The following is a 16,439-nucleotide window of genomic DNA, read 5'->3' as shown; positions in this document are numbered from 1 at the left end:
CTGGGGAGCGCAACCTCCCGGCTAGGATACGTTATGTTAGATGTATGTTAGGGTTAGGTTAGTGCCCTAGCGGGAAGGGGGTGGGGGGTCGCAGCCCCTGGAGTAAAAAAAAAAAATTGTAAGATTGTAATGTTAGGTTTCTCTAGATTTAGGGAAAGTATTCAAACAAATAAGGAAATTCCCGTACATTTTTAAAAAACCATATATCACTCATGTATGCCTCCCCCACTTAAAACCCCTGATTCTCCAAAGGCCTCTAAGCTTGTTGGAGGGGTTGAGGGGGTGATGGTAGAGATAGGGGATATTGTATTAAGCTATAAATTTACCCATTTTTTTGTTTTATTTGGCGGCCAGCCTTAGCGTGTCCTACACAGGCTCTCAAAGTTTGGTAGGTGCCTCCCAAAAACGAAGTCCACAATGACGAAGCTTGTTGCCCCACTTGCGAGCAAGGAAAGTTATGTGTATGTTTGAGTGTTGGTGAGCATGTGGCCACTGTGACGTAGTACAACGTAATGTTGGGAGTCCCTGGAGGGATCTGGGGAGGCGCAGCTCCCCCTGTTAGAAGACGTAGGTTAGGTTAAAGATTGTATGGGGAACATGGGGAGGCACAACCCCACAGCTAATCTAGGGTGGGTGGTCTGTGGGGGGAACAGCCCCCCTACTAGATGTTTAGGTTAGATTAGGTTAGGGTTAAGACCCTAGGAGGGGTCTTAGGGGTGCAGCCCCATAGCCAGTCTAGGGGATTGTCTGGGGAGGGTGCAGCCTTTCCCTCCTGCTAGAAGACGTTTAGGTTAGGTTTGGTTAGGTTAGGGTAAAGACCCTAGAGCAGAGTTTCTCAACCAGGGTTCCATGGAACCCTAGGGTTCTGCAAAAGGTCCCTAAGGGTTCCGCAATAACAAGTGAGATAACCTAATGCACTTTTTTATTTAATTTCTTATACGTAATATAATTAAACACATACAATAAATTATTGGTTATTGTAATATTATAACATATTATTTTTCCTTAAACCAGTTATTAAAAAATTTATATTATGATATTTGTCACATGAAATACGATGAAAATAAAATGAGAAATATATGGTATATAATTTTTGTTTTTGTGCAGGGCTTGATCCTTGAGACGTAATTTATTTTAAGAGTTATGCAAAGGTAAAAAGGTTGAGAAATGCTGCCCTTGAGGGTGTGGAGGATGCAATCCCCTAGCTAGTGTATGGGAAGTCTGGGGGGTGTGCAGTCCCAACTGTTAAAAGACATTTAGGTTAGGGTAAAGACCCTAGGGGGTCTAGGGGTGCAGCCCTTCAGCTAGTCTGATGGGGTGCAGCTCCACTGTTAGAAGATGTTTAGGTTAGGTAGGTTTGGTTAGGTTAGGGTAAAGACCCTAGGGGTTTCTGGGGGTCACAGCCCCCCAGCTAGTTCATTCTAAGGGGATCTGTCGACTTTTAAGTGGGGCTAAATTTTGCTAGATTTGTCTCCCCTCCTACACACACACACAAAAAAAAATCAATTTCACACATGTCCCCAAGCTTGCTGAGGGGGAAGGGAGGTATTTAGAAATACTTGAGATTTGTCACCTAACCAAACACAAATCTATCCTAACCATACAAAACCCCTAAAAAATTAGATTAATATTTACAATTGATCCTTGAAAGTAGTGCATGACACGACTATGTTGTGGTAATACGTATATTCATGGTACCTCACATTTATGAATTTTTTTCGTGCACTCTGCTATTATTGACATTCATGCTTTTGAAAATGAATGCTTTGTGCCAAAAATAATTAAATTAGGTTTAAGTTAAGTTAGTTTTAGGGATAGGTTAGCTTGAATTAAGTTTGTTTTAAATTAGTTGGTCAGAAATAGCAAAATAGAGCAAATTTTGCATTTCCTAAAAAAAGTCAGAGACAAACAGCCATGTTTGGCAAATGAAGGACTTCTTGTAAATATTTACCATAATGACACCTCTGGACTTTATAAATCTTGAATTTCTGCCACACTCATGCTATTACAGATACTAAATGCATTCCCTGCAATTTCTCTACATTTATGGCAAGGTCACTGACTCTTCTACATGAAGTGTGAGTTCTGTGCTTAATCTGATGTGGCTGTATTATAAAGATTTACAAAATTTGCTAAATCTAGGGCTTTTCTTCTGAAGTCTAGGGAATTATTCTTAAGGATTTGCAATGTTCAGGAGTGCTCTTTTCTTGATCCAGACATCAAAATATAAGCATTAATGCATTCTGTTTTACTTAATGTCAGACTGACACCTTTTTAGATGTTTACTAGCTTATTAATGGGTAGCAAGGCAAAACATGACACCAATGATAAGCACAGTGAACACTGTAAATCCCATTTTTTTGTGGTTCAGTTATCACTGGTTTACTTTTACTTATTTTTTTTATATTGGAAGCTAACTATTTCTACAATGTGCAGAAAATCTTACTTTACACTGAAAAATTGGCTATTATACAGACTGTCTTCGCTTTACAGCTGTTCTATGTAATGGCCACTTGGAGATATGTCAGCTTTAAATTGTGGAATATTTATAAAGAATGGTCAAAATAATGTAAAAGAACTACTTTATATTTTGGTATATAAAATGACATTTGAATCATTAAAGAAGATAAAATAAAAGAATAAGATTTTGTTCTGTACATTAAGGTAAGTTCACTCATGTCAATATGTGACTGAAATTGCAAGTCGGTAGAAGTATCGACTGAGCCCTTCTAGTCGGAACATGTTCTCACTAGTGACTGGTAAGTATCGGCTAGTTGGCAGGAAGTAAACGTAAACAAACAGCTACCCGACAAAATTTCTTCCTCCAGTGACAATCAAATTAAATCATCACACGTATTCAATCCTCACCTCCAACAACATCCTGCATAGAGGGATGCAGTTTTTGGAGAGTGGTAGCTATCTCATCGAACACCTATTTGCGTAATTTTTTTTTTGCTGTAGAATTCACTTTCAGGATCCCAGCTGTGCTCTTTTACCCTCACCAAGTCCAAAATCTTCTCTACATTGACACCACATTTTCAAACTTCTCTGTGACATCACAACGTAAACTAAATAGTAAATCGACTGAACAAGACCAACATGTTGGTCTTATTTTGCAAATGGTTATTTCAGTTGCTAGGCACTGTTATTCAGTCAGAAACTCTACCAACTTGCAATTTCAGTTGCAAAGTGACACATGTGAACCTGCCTTTAGATACAAAAATATTGACTAAGATTTTTTGTAAATACCATTGTATATAAATAATAACCTTATACTAATATATTTGTGATGTTAGATACATTAGTAGAGAAATCTGTTGATAATATATAAGGCATAAATTGATAAAGAAGAAGGCTGTGGAAGTTTCCCAGTTTTTCACAAAGTTGAAGGAAGAGCTATAAAAAGGTGTTCAAGGCATGGAAACCCAAGTGAAGCAAGCAAAACTGGGAAGAATATGAATTTTTCCAGCTTGCAATGTTACAGAGACAAAATATACATAGCTGAGAAGCACTTGAAGAACATCAGTGTATCTAATTAAAAGAAACCTGATATATAGGAGAAGATTACGGTTGACAGCCTGACGCACCCAGGCAGTATTTGTTTATGTTAAGGAAAATTTGTCATACTACACATGACTCTTTCACTATCTTTGTCCATCCATCGTTTTCAACGATAACGTAAAAAAAATGCCTGTGGTCTATCTATTATTTGAAATAATTCTGGAAATCCTGTTCAGTTGCATTCTGCATATCTCCTTACCTCTGAAAGTAGGCTCCTTCATCCAGCATTTTCAGCTTAGAAAACTGCTTGATGTCACAAACATCTATTTCTAGATATTAGGAAGCCTAGCAAAACCTCAAGTATTTTGTGTAAAGAATGCAATGGAGTGCAAGAGACTGACCACTGTATCATGAAACTGCTCTTGAGCTTGGATTTTGGCCAAACATGATATTCTTTATATATGTGAGGTTTCTAAATATGACTCCTTATTGTATCTAGTAGTTCCATAAGCTGATGCCAGAGAAGGGGTACTAATTTCAGAGCATAAGCATTGCATCTGGTTGCTCTTCCAGAACAGGACTTAGAAAATTTGACCAACAATGGAGGAACTGCAGAGTTAAATCTATGGACTCACAAATACCACATACTTAAAGATATTAGAAATTAAAGTTAAAGCCTAAAGAATGCATAACTTCTTGTTCCTTGGCCTTAAGTCAGATACTTCTTATACTGACTGTGTACACTACAGATGTAACTTCATTTCATCCAATATTATTATGAACATCATCAACATCAACTGAATCAGATCTAATGCAGGAGTAATGTACAAGTAAAGTTGCGGTCATATGCTACATCTGCTAGTGACCTCAACATTCATCTCCATTTCATTGTCCTTTGAACCCTATGATGGGTGCTATCCCTCACCCTGAGACAGAGCTATTGTGACATCTTCATTTCCAAACTTCATCTTCTGCAGGTATCCATGTATCACTGAAATATACAGCCTTCTTCAACACACAGTATTTTACCATTGAAAAGGCTCATTGGCATTGTCCAACTCTGCCTATACTAGTTTAGTGCACTTTGCCTCAGTACCATTACAACGAGCCAGTGGTTCTGAAACAGTGTTTGTGAGGGTTCTGTAGCAAAGATTTATATACATGTGACAAAATCTCATTTTTATCTTTTAATATAAATAGGAACAGATGAAATTAGATATGAAAGAGATTAAATTATTTGCATTTTAGAGAGAGAGAGAGAGAGAGAGAGAGAGAGAGAGAGAGAGAGAGATACTAATGGACTGACTATGGGAAGTCTATGTATCCCAGTCCAAGCATTTTTATACATACTTAGTCGTGTGTAATTCACCTCGGTCACCTGCTGGTCACCCAGCCAGTCTTCCCCATTACAGAGCGAACTCAGAGCTCATAGACTGATCTTCGGGTAGGACTGAGACCACAACACATTCCACACACTGGAAAAGCGAGGCCACAACCCCTCGAGTTACATCCCGTACCTATTTACTGCTAGGTGAACAGGGGCCACACATTAAGAGGCTTGCCCATTTGCCTCGCCACTTACCGGGACTCAAACCCGGTCCTCTCGATTGTGAGTCGAGCGTGCTAACCACTACACTACGCGGTGTGTGTGTGTGTGTATTTACCTATTTGTATTTACCTATTTGTGTATTACAGGGCCCGAGCTAAGCTCTCTGTGTCCTGTCTCCTTGTCCATTCCTGTCATATCTCTCTTTCATCTGATTGACACACACCGCGTCAACGACATCACTGCTCAGTTTATTCCACTTATCAATGCTACGATGCGGAAAACTGTATTTTCTCACGTCATTTAGACAGATGTCCTTTATTAGCTTTTTCCATGTCCTCGGAGATGATTACTTGTGGTCACCTTTATCAACTCTCTGTCCAGTATGTCAATCTTGTTCACCAATTTATACATAGTTATCATGTCTCCTCTTGTTCTTCTCTCTTCTAATGTGGTCAGCCCCAGCTTCCTCAGTCTTTCCTCATAGTCTAACTCCCTGAGTCCTGGTACCATCCTTGTTGCCAGCCTCTGTACCCTTTCTACCTTCTTCACATTTTTCTTCATATGCGGTGACCAGACACATGCTGCATATTCTAACTGGGGTCTTATTAAGGTACATAATATCTTCTTCATCATTCCTTCATCTAGGTAGTGGAATGCAAGGCCAATATTTTGAAGCATGTTGTATGTTTTCCAAAAATCTTGTTAATGTGTTTCTCCGGTGACAAAGTGTTTTGCAGTTACTCCTAAGTCTTTCTCCTCATTGGTCTCTTTAATTTTCTCATCACCCAGCCTGTAATCCCTGTTTGGTCTGTATCTACTTCTTCCCATTTTCATAACATGGGTCTTGTCTATATTAAATTCCATCTGCCACTCTTTACTCCACTCATATATTTTATCAAGATCTTCCTGTAACTTGTTACAATCTTCCACATTCTTTACTCTCCTCATAATTTTAGTATCGTCCAAACATGTTCATGTAACTGTCAATTCCTACTGGCATATCATTAACATAAATCAAAAACATGATGGGACCAAGCACTGACCCTTGTGGAACTCCACTGGTTACCTTCTTCCACTCGGACTTCCTTCCTCTCACCACTGTTCTCATTTCTCTTCCCATTAAGTAATTTTCCATCCATTTTGCTAGTTTATCATTTACTCCTCCAATCATCTTTAGTTTCCACATCAGTCTATTGTGTGGTACTTTATCAAAGGCCTTTCTCAAGTCCAGGTAGATAGCATCCACCCATCCCTCTCTATGTTGTAGTATGTCAGTCACTCTTGAATAAAAACATAATAAATTGGATACACACGATCTTCCTTTTCTGAAACCAAACTGCCTTTCACTCAGAATGTTTTCACTTTCTAGATACTCACTCCACTTAGCTTTAATTACTTCTTCACATACCTTGCACAATATACTAGTCAACGATACTGGTCTATAATTTAGCGGTTCCATTCTACTACCATTCTTATATATAGGCACAATGTCAGCTCTTTTCCACTCTTTCGGGACTAATCCTGTTCGTATGGAGGTTTCCACAATATCAAATATGGGGTTCAACAATTGATCCTTACATTCATTTAGCAACCTCCCAGATATGCCATCAGGCCCCATTGATTTATTAATATCCAGATTGCTTATAATTTTCCTTACATCTTCCTTAGTAACCATGATGTCCTGCATTTGCTTTATTTCCGTAGGCCTTCCTCCCATAAAATGCTCCTCCTTTGTAAACACTTTGCAAAAGTTGTCGTTCAAAATTTCAGCTATATCTCCAGCATCTTCATATACTTCTTCCCGTTTTTACCTTTTCTATTGCCTCCCTTTTATTTAGTTTTCCATTTATGAATTTGTAAAACATTTTTGGGTCACTATCACAGTTTTCCACCACCCTCTGTTCATATTCCTTCTGTGCTGTTCTCCTTACTTCAACATATCTATTCCTTGCTGTTTTGTAAACTTCTCTTGATAATACATCACTGTTTTTCTTAAGTTTCTTCCATGCCTTTTCTTTGTTCTTTTTGCTTCTTCACAATTTCTATTAAACCACTGTTTATTATTTAAAGTCCTCTTTCTGTAATATGGCACAAACTTTTCACAGCAGAGTTATACAAATCCATAAATTTATCGTATTTCAATTGCATATCCCTTTCCTGGTATACCACGGACCAGTCAATTTCATTAAAGAACTCCCTTATATGGTTATAATTTGCCCTAGTATAATTTAATTTTTCCTCCTGCGTTCCACAATCTTATTCGTGCTTAATTCTGTATCCAGCTCAAAGCTTAGGACATCATGATCGCTTTTCCCCAAGGGACATTCATGTTCAATTTCCTCTTTTAGAGATGCCCTGGTAAATACCAAATCCAACCTTGCTGCAACATCTTGTCCCCTGCACCTTGTTGGTGATCTCACCCACTGTGTCATCAAGTTATTTGTTGCTACCTTTAACAATTCTTCTGCCCACTCACCACCATTCACCACTTCGTAGTCTTCCCACACTATTTCTTTGCAATTAAAGTCTCCAACTATCATCACTCTATCCTTTCTGATGAGTTCTTGCTTCATTCTGTCTAGAGTATTTCTCATCACCATTTGGTACTGTTCATATTCCCAAGCACTGGTTCTGGGTGGTATGTATACTGTTATAATATTAATGTCCCTCTTGCCATCTGTTATAAGCATACTTATCACTTCCTCATTTCTCTTACTATAGTTCATCTCCTTCACTATCAGATCTTCCTTAGTAAGAACCATTATACCACCACCTCCTTTATTTTTCTATCATTTCTCCATACTTTGTAGTGTTTTACAACAAACTAGTCTAGCTTTATTTCGGGCCTTAGCTTTGTTTCCTCTACACACATTATGTCCGGTTCGTTATTTCTTAGGTAATCCATACATTCTAGCCTCTTAGACAGAAATCCATCTATGTTCGTGTAAGTCACTTTTATTCCATTCCTAGTCTCATTCTTCCATGTAATGCCTATTCCGTCTGTTTTATCCACCACTTCTTTAGCCTCCCATTTCTCATCCTCCAAAAAAAACTTGGTCTTTTCCTCCTCTGTTCTTTTGTGTGTGTGTGTGTGTGTGTGTGTATTTACCTAATTGTATTTACCTAATTGTAACATACGGGAAAAGAGCTATGCTCGTGTTGTCCCGTCTCCATATCTATTAATGTCCAGCTTTTTCTTAAAATCATGAATATTCCTTGCGTTGACCACTTCCACGTCTAAACTATTCCATGCTTCCACCCTTCTATGAGGAAGCTATATTTTTCACATCTCTCCTATAAGTGGCCATTTTAGTTTTTCCCATGCCCTCTCGACATTCTTCCATTCCACATACACAGATCTTCCCTATCCATTTTTCCATGCCAATCATCACTCTGTATATTGCTATCAGGTCTCCCCTTTCTCTTCTGTTTTCCAGGGTTGGAAGTTGCATTCTTTTCAGTCTGTCTTCATAAGTCAAATCTCTTAAGTCAGGCACCATTTTCGTTGCAGCCCTCTGTACTTTCTCTAGTTTCCTTATGTGTTTCTTTAAGTTCGAGCCCACTGTATTGTTGCATATTCAAGCCTCGGTCTTATCATTGCAGTAATTATTTTCTTCATCATTTCTTCATCTAGATATACTGAACGCCACTCTTATGTTCCTCAATAAGTTCAATACTTCTCCAATTATTTTGTTTATATGTCTCTCTGGCGATAGGTCATTGGTAATTGTCACCCCAAGGTCTTTTTCTTCATGACTGGTTTTATGTCTTCATTTCCTATCTTGTACATACTCCTGATTCTTCTTTCACTCTTGCCAAACTCTATTTTCTTGCATTTTGTCGTGTTGAACTCCATTTGCCATGTACAGCTCCATTTCCATATTCTGTCCAAGTCTTCCTGGAGTAGTTCGCAATCTTTGTCACATCTCACTTTTCGTAACAATTTTGCATCGTCTGCAAATAGGCTCACATAACTGGACACCCCATCCACCATGTCATTTATGTAGACTGCGAACATTACTGGTGCCAACACTGATCCCTGTGGAACTCCACTCTCCACCAATCCCCATTCTGATGGTCTGTCCTTAATTATTGTTCTCATTTCTCTTCCTACCAAAAAGTCTTCCATCCATTTTAGTAAACTGCCATGCACTCCTCCTACCATTTCAAGTTTCCAGATCAGTCTCTGGTGTGGTACCTTATCAAAGGCCTTTTTGTGTGTGTGTGTGTGTGTGTGTGTGTGTGTGTGTGTGTGTGTGTGTGTGTGTGTGTGTGTGTGTGTGTGTGTGTGTGTGCATGTGTATTTATTTACCTAGTTGTATTGTGCAGGGTTTGAGCGGGGATTATAGTGTCCTGCCTCCATGTCTCCATTTATCCAATTTTTCCTTAAAGTTATGCACATTATGTTCTGTAACAATTTCATTATTCAATGCATTTCACTTCTCCACCGTTCTATGTGGAAAACTGTTTTTCCAATATCCTTCACACACTGCCTCATCCTGATCTTCCTTAAATGTCCTCTTGTCTTTCTACCTTCTGTCACCAGCACCAGGTCTTCCTTGTCTATCTTTTCAATGCCATTGAGTATCTTATACATTGTTATTAGGTCTCATCATTCTCTTCTATCTAGTAAGGTTGGTAGTCCCATTTCCTTCAGCCGTTCTTCATATGTTAGGTCCTTTAGTTCCAGAACCAATACTGTACTTGAAAGTATGTGGGGGAAGTACTGTTTAGTTTCTGCCCATTAGTGGCACTGGCAATTTTATTTATAGTGGTACCCATATTAGGGCTCGTATCACTACCTAAGCACATCTTTGATGTAACCACCTAGAACCTGGGTATAATGGTGACATGTAGGTAACTTTAAATCACTCGACAAATGGCATAGCTTCAAAGTGGTTTGTGATGGGATTCGAACCTACGCGTGGACGTCTGCCTGATCCCACGCTCACCACCTTATCCATTACGCCACTGCCTTATTATTCTTGATCAATGTTACTTAGTTTTAACACATTTGTAATCTGCTGTTATTTTTTTCCAATAATCAAGAAAGCAGTTAAGAAAAGCTCAAAATAAGGAAAGTAATGAGAATAGTAGTAATGAAAAGTTTTTTTTAGTTATAAGACCAGTGTCTGCAGACAAGCTGCCCAATTCACAAACAAATTGTAGAAGTTACAAACAAGGGTTTGTAACTGTTAGATCTGATTACATATCGTAGGCTAGGAATGAACGGATGATTGTCCACGATATCATTGGCAAATGGCAGAGCTTTTGAATCTCTCTCTCTCTCTCTCTCTCTCTCTCTCTCTCTCTCTCTCTCTCTCTCTCTCTCTCTCTCTCTCTCTCTCTCTCTCTCTCTCAAATATTACATTCTTATGCATTATATAAAGTGTACCACTCTACAAACATGGCAAAGCATATTTATTATGTCTTCTCATAAGTGAAGACTTGTTCTTTAAGTATATATACTTTATGCCTTCTTACATGTATATTCACTGACAGTCTTTGAAGGGTTACAATCAAAGACAGCTGAAAATAAATACAATATACTTTATTGTGCTTCCTTGTTATGAATAAGGTATACTGTAGGTTGAGAGAAACAAGATTTATTTACACTTTACAGAGACAACTCAGATACTATTCCAGAACAGGGCTACATATCTCTCTCTCTCTCTCTCTCTCTCTCTCTCTCTCTCTCTCTCTCTCTCTCTCTCTCTCTCTCTCTCTCTCTCTCTCTCTCTCTCTCTCTCTCTCTCTCTCTCCAGCAGTGGTGAGTTCACTAATACTTAGTGTTCAGTCTTTTGTATATACAGTATATTATTCATAATCTATAATGCAGCATGTTTCTCAATGGATTTCTTGCATAATGAACATAAAGCCTTTATATCACTTTAATACTATGTTATAGCTATAGCCATCTTTCAGCATAGAGATATGGATACTTTGTGCTCTCTCTCTCTCTCTCTCTCTCTCTCTCTCTCTCTCTCTCTCTCTCTCTCTCTCTCTCTCTCTCTCTCTCTCTCTCTCTCTCTCTCTCTCTCTCTCTCTCTCTCACCAACCAACAGGTTTCTTTAATTTCATTGACAAATAAACTTTGAAGACAAAGATTGGCAGCAAACAACACAGAAAATCCTGAAAACAGAAAGCTGGATAGGAAAATTAATGTGCTGGGCAGTGGTTTCCATACACAAAACGGATCAACAATCCATCAATAATGCACTTTATATTTTGTTTCTTACATTCAACACACACACACACACACACACACACACACACACACACACACACACACACACACACACACACACACACACACACACACACACACACACACACACACACACACACACACACACACACACACACACACAACTTTTTGCCTATACAAATTTGTAAGTATATATACATACATTGTGCATATGTACATACATATGCATGGAACCCAGGAATATAAAATATCTAGACAGACACACATAAATGAACACTGAAACTCACCATGCCTAGTTCCATAGATGGAAATGTCACATATATTTTTTTTATTTATCTTTATTTATATTCAAAATTGTTGTGGATCTAGAGGTTTAAGCATAATGCACAAAACAAGAACTCTGTGACATAATTTCCACTAGGAATTTTCTCCAGAACATATGATATATACCTGGTAGTGAATTGAATTTCTGTATTTTCATGCTGAATATGTTTTCTCTTTGTTACATATTCTATTTTGCCTCATGTTGCAAGTTATGAAAAATAAGCATTTTTTTTATAACAAAAACACTACTCTTTAAACTGCCATTTTCACTCAAGTAAATACCAGAAGTGCAATAAACTTCACATTTCTTCTGACCACCTATGTATTATTTTAATTTGATGTAGGCATATCTTCTACATGATATTCAAGCATATTGTATACAAGAGAATCACAGCATTTTAATAGTCATCTCATAGTTCTACCATCATCCATAAAAATCCAATACTGATGAACACAGCAAGAATGATTAGATGAAATAAACCCATGATTACTAATAATGATAGATAGTTTGACATTGCTATTGCAGAGGTTACATAATGGTATATAACTCAGTACAATGGATGGTAGAATGTTGAGCCAAAGCATACATCTTAGTAGGAAACATTTAAACAGGCTATACAGTAGGAATAAGGAGCAGCAGCATGTGGCAAGAAGTAACTGAGGAGGCATTTGAGGAGAGGCTTTCTATAGAATTGAATAGATTTCAGGAGGTAAGAGTTCACATTAAAGCTTGGCTGAGAGTGAAGCACAAAGACTGTCTTACTCTCTGATCTCTCAAAATATTTATATAAAAAAAGAGAAATAAATAAAAATGAAAATATTAAATAAATAAATAAATATATATATATATATATATATATATATATATATATATATATATATATATATATATATATATATATATATATATATATATATATATATATATATATATATATATATATATATATATATATATATATATATATTTGATGGCTCATAAGATGCACCTTTTCTCAAAAAAAAGTCTCAGGAAATTATCCTGCATTCTATGAGGCCAAGGTTCAGTATTGAGTCAGTGGTTAGTGGCAACAGAGGCTCAAAAATTAATCACCAGACATCTTTGCAGATGTAAACAAAATGATGATAAGTAGTACACCACAAAACAATACTTTCTTTCAAGGTACCAATATATTAAAGGTCACACTTACTGGTAATTCACATAGAATGACATCAGTCTGGAAGAATTTGCCAAGTGACCATGATCCCCACATTGTATGAACCAAAATAAATATGGTTGGTGTCGGTGATGTTACACAGGCAAGCTTCACTGCGTTCTTGAGTGTGATGCCATTACTCCTTGAGGTAAGACACACTTTCATGCAATTAGAATTGCACCTATCTTTTAACATTCTTACCATGTATACATGTAAAAAAAAATGATTAAAAAAAAATTATGATTATTAGCCCTGTACTGATTCTCTCAGTCACTGTCAACTCCATATGCCAGGTACATGTTTACACCTCACAAGTTACAGCAGGTTTGGTGTGTAGCTTACCAGCAAAGATCAAAGTTTTTAAATGTAAAATATTGGGATCTAATAATGATCTAAATGCATGTGAGTCTTCAAATATCAGGTAAAATCCTACACTTCATATACAGAGCTTAATTTTTTTCATTTATCTTATTTCAATGTCTGTCAAAAGTGGGTGCATCTTCTGAGCCCATATATATATATATATATATATATATATATATATATATATATATATATATATATATATATATATATATATATATATATCTCAAAGGAACCGATTTTTTCATTTCATAGTTTTGTTTTTGAAAAATTATCCTAGGTACACACCAGCATTTTGGTTGTGCTCCTGTTTAGAAAAAAAAAATATATATATAATATAAATATATACATGTTGTAGTTTTGCATATGCAGTAGAGTCCTTAATGTTCTAATTTTCCAACCTTAATCACAGCCCAAAGACTTGACATCGGTCTTCAATTCCTTTCTGAGCACAAGGTAGAAACTAAAATAGCTCATTATCAGCCCTCCTCTGAGAAATGTAGACATCCATACCACCTATTAATCATGAAGTTGCAGTTTTGCTCACACTTTGTCATTTTTTCTGGTTCTGGCTAATCAAGACAATGTGACATACTTAGTATAATTAATCATATTCTCAAAGACAGTAGTGTACTATCTAACTGAAACAAATTGACCTCATCTCTTAATTTTATAGAATTACGTACATCTTGCATACCATACTTTCAAGACACTGCACCATAACTTAACCCATCACCAGCATTGGTACATGTAACTATTTTTGTCTTTCATGCCTGGAAAAATTCAATAAATTTTGCTTACATTTTGATTCACTCAAATTCTTCCATATCATATATGGCGATTCACAACACAAATAAAGTGGTGCCTCGCAATAACGGACATTTCAAGGCTGAGGGGTTGTCCGTTACTGGGAATTGTCTGTTACTTAGAGAGGTTTGTCTGTGAGACCCATAAATACCCCTTCCTTTTTTTGGTATTTATTCTCTTTTAAATAATGGAAAAAAAAAAAAAAAAATTTTGGTAGCTACTTTAATTCATCTTATTTTACACTCAATGTTCAATTAAAAAAGTTAATTATTATTTAAGAAGTGTACAGTAATAAAAATCTGTCTTACCAAGAATAGATGAATTAAAGATATAGCTTCTCGTATGATGTAATAACCGATTCCCATCTGTTCTAGTGGCATCCTTAACAAGTATATTTAATGACTGCCTGAAGGACATTGCTGAGGTGACAAAGGAAGGTAAGAAGACATGAGATTGTCAGAGTCAGAGTAAACTACCTCCACACTTTTGCCACTTCTCCATAGATCACAGGCTTGCCTTCCTTCTCTAATGCCATTCTACCTTTTTACCCTGTCTCTGTCTTTCTTTCTTCCTCTCCCTCTCTTTTCCATATGAATTGGCATGTTTCTAAAATTACTTCTGAATTCCATCTAACTTTTGTTTCATGTTGCAGTTCAGGTAAAAATTAATTTGTTTTCTTTACAGAAAAGTGTTCCTCCATCAGGAAAGTGCGATCCTGCCAAGTACCGATACCTCACAGGTTTGCACCTTATGCAACCTTGCTAAAGAGTATTGCCCTGCTGTAAACTTGCCATATGGCCACCCTCACAGCCAATCTAAGGCAGTAATATGTAATATAGACAAATACTTCTTGGAGAGTGAGAGTGATTGGGTGGCTGTGTTGTTGACATCGCTTTCTGCCACCGCACTGATCAAATAATTTGCTCATTATGTCATCTAGAAAAAGAAAACCTAGCCCACTTCATAATAAATTACCCTCAGTCAAAATAAGAAAGAATTGAAATTGTAGACCTTCATAGACTGATAAATTAATACAAAACTCAGGTGATTGGAGTTTTAATTTGTATTTGTATGTCATCTGCACTTTTGTCAACTGCAGCGCTCTCTCTCTCTCTCTCTCTCTCTCTCTCTCTCTCTCTCTCTCTCTCTCTCTCTCTCTCTCTCTCTCTCTCTCTCTCTCTCTCTCTCTCTCTCTCTCTCTCTCTCCATTATCCTCACTTTCTCAACACCATTCAAACAAATGCATAACTAGCATTTTACTTTGGCAGGCTGCAGGTTAAACCAGCCCGGGACCACAAATCACCACGAGTGTCACTCTGATGACACCACACAGGCAAGCAGTTGCCACTCTCCACTTATTACAAGTTTTATAGATCATAAACGAATAAAATGAGTTACAATGCCTTTTTGGGCTTGCTTATTGTATGATAAGTGTATTCATCCATACAGCCACTTAGGAACTATGGATTTGTGGGGGGCGGGGAAACTGCCATGATGGTAAAAAAAAAAAAAAAAAAAAGTTAGTGCCCAGTCCATTATTAAGGAAAATCTATTACTGTGAGGTCCTTTATTGTGAAGCACCACTGTATTAAAAAAAATCCAGAGGCTTATAAAAAGAAATAAATAAATAAAAAATAAGTAGATAAATAAAAATATTTGCCCAAATGTGGCATGGATCTAAACTGCAACCAAACTTACAAGTAACTTAATGAATCTCTAAAAAGACAAAAGTGTACCATATTCAGCAAATTCAAGAGTCTCTAATGGAGGTCTTAGAAAAATAATTATAGTATTTATTAATACCGGTATTACATATGTATGAATTAAAAGTGTTAGTATGTATAATCCAGACATCATGACAAGCACCAGTGTCACAAATAACATGAAAATGAGCAATAATCATGAATTAAGTACAAACTATTTACTTTAGTATAATAGTATAAGTCATGTATCAGCACAGTTACCCTTTGCTCAACATGGTCTGATTCAATACATTTTTTAATTGTACACAAAATTATATACAGTAAAGTATGTCATCAAACATGTGATTTTCCCCTTAGATAGCTCAGCAAGGCATCCATTGCCTTATTTGGACCATGTATGGCAAGAAGTGTTGGAGCATTCCCATACATCAACACAAAAATCTACTTCCTTTTGTAGAGTGTAGTCATTGCTTCTTTTTGTGCCCTCATCAACAATGCTTCAGAGTAGTGAAAATCAGATATTGATTTTATTCTATGCCTTATTCTCTGCTGTCTTCATGAGTACAGGAAAAATTTGAACAAGATTCCAATGGTGCTTTCATCAGCCAGTAACAAGCACCGCACATCACTGAGTTGCCTGTCATGGATTGCTGAGTTTTAACATTGTCCCATTTTAACTATGGTATAATATTTCATGGACAACATTTTTTACGAGTACTGATTTTTTTTTTTTTTTTTTTTTTTTTTTTACAAAAATTGTTAATTGATGGATGATTCAAAAATTGTTA

The sequence above is a fragment of the Portunus trituberculatus genome, chromosome 17 (genome assembly GCF_017591435.1).
Source record: "Portunus trituberculatus isolate SZX2019 chromosome 17, ASM1759143v1, whole genome shotgun sequence".
NCBI classification, from domain to species: Eukaryota; Metazoa; Arthropoda; class Malacostraca; order Decapoda; family Portunidae; genus Portunus; species Portunus trituberculatus.
The sequence above is the reverse complement of the archived record's forward strand: the minus strand, read 5'-3'. Positions refer to the sequence as shown.